At 38.2% G+C, this 1,873-nt stretch overlaps 1 pseudogene; it reads left to right on the forward strand.

Annotated features, from left to right (window-relative positions):
• The first annotated feature begins 885 nt into the window (after positions 1 to 885).
• LOC141521240 (rho-related GTP-binding protein RhoC-like) lies at positions 886 to 1,443 on the forward strand (annotated as a pseudogene).
• Positions 1,444 to 1,873: the final 430 nt, after the last annotated feature.

The raw sequence follows: 1,873 nt of genomic DNA on the forward strand, positions 1-1,873 counted from the left end.
AATTGTCTTGCCTCACTGTCTTGCTCAGAATAGTGAAAACTTTCATAAGATATTTGTTTTTACAATATTGCCCCTACTGTGTATAATGTGTTCTTTTTCTGCCCATTTGACTCTATATTTTCCCCAGGTTTTTCTGAAATTTTCCTGTTCATCATATCTTTTCGTATTCCCTTGGAATTATAAACAACTTGTTCAACCACTCCTCCAAATTGATAGGACTCTCCTCTATGTCCAGTTCTTTGCCTGCACAAAAATAACTACAATAAATGATTTTGTAAATATACATATATATATATATATATATATATACACACACATACATACACACACACACACATATATATATATTCATATATATGTGTGTATATATATATATATATATATATATATATATATATATATATATATATATATATATGTGCTTCATTTTTCTTTTCCTTGTATCTCTTTGAAATACGGACCTAGTAGGGATATTGTTGGGTCAGTGTATCTAGAAAATTTTAGAACCCTTTGATGATACTTCCAAGTTGTTCTCCAGTTTGACTGGATTAGATTATATTTCCTCGAACACTGAGTCACCCAATAATTTGCACATTTCCTAAAGCATTTGCCATTGCATTTTCTGCATATTATCAAATCTCAAAGAAGTGAGGTGGTATGTAATAATTTTCTTTTTAAATTTGCATTTCTCTATTACATATTAAGAACATTTTTTTCATGTGACTAATAATATTTTTGATTTTTTCTTCTGGAAACTGCCTATACTTATCCTTTGTCAACTGGAGAAAGACTCTTAATTTTATAGGCTTGATTTATTTCTCAATATAATTAAGAAATGAGGACTTGGGTGATTACGCAGTCCTGTGTGGAGCCCGACTTCTAGCAATGGTTGCGAATAGGAAGAAACTACTGATTATGGGAGATGGAGCCTGTGGGGAGACCTGCCTCCACAGTGTCTTCAGTAAGGGTCATTTCCCTATGACCCCACCATCTTTGAAAACTACATTGCTGACATCAAAGCGTATGTCATCCAGGTGGAGCTGGCACTGTAGAACACAGCTGGGCAGAAGTCTATGACGAACGTCGGACACTATTTAGCCCGACACTGATGTCATCCTTATGTGCTTCTCCATTGATAGCCCAGACAACTTTGAGAACATCTCTGAGAAATGGACACCAGAAGTAAAGCACTTCTGTCCCAATGTACCTATCATCCTCGTGAATAATAAGAAGGACTTCAGGCAGGATGAACATACCCTGAGAGAGATGGCCACAATGAAGGAGGAATCTTTGAGATCATAGGAGGGCCAGGACAAGGTAGCACCTTGGATATCTTGGTCTGCCAACACCTAGGAAGGGGTTCCAGAAGTGTTTGAAATGGCCACCCAAACTGGCCTGCAGGTCCAAAAGAACAAATGGAGGCAGGGCTGCCCTCTTCTTTGAGCTCCCTCCATCCACATCATCAGACTCCATATTGTGCTTGGTACCTACCTATCCAAGGCTGGAGTGTTCTGCTGCACTTTTGGGGGGGCAGGGGGAGGGACCATCCATATCCTCATGAGTGTCAGAATTTAACTCTGAAATAGGACTGTGTTTTCCATGTTCAAGAAGCAAGGAAAGGGGGTTGGGGAAAGTGGTCTTTATTTTATCCTGCCCTAAGGTTCACCCACCAGCATTTTTTTTATACTAATTTGTTCTGGAGCCTAGTTCTTTTTCATTACCTCCCAAGGATTGAGGTTTTCTTTCCTTCTTCCCCACCCTAGGATGAGGATTATTTTTCATTTTTCTTCCTGGTGGAAGACAGTCAATAAAGGTTTATGTTAATTATCCAGGGGAAAAATGAGGACTTATCAGAGAAAACTGTTTTAATTTC

This window comes from Macrotis lagotis, chromosome 1, assembly GCF_037893015.1.
Source record: "Macrotis lagotis isolate mMagLag1 chromosome 1, bilby.v1.9.chrom.fasta, whole genome shotgun sequence".
Lineage (NCBI taxonomy): Eukaryota > Metazoa > Chordata > Mammalia > Peramelemorphia > Peramelidae > Macrotis > Macrotis lagotis.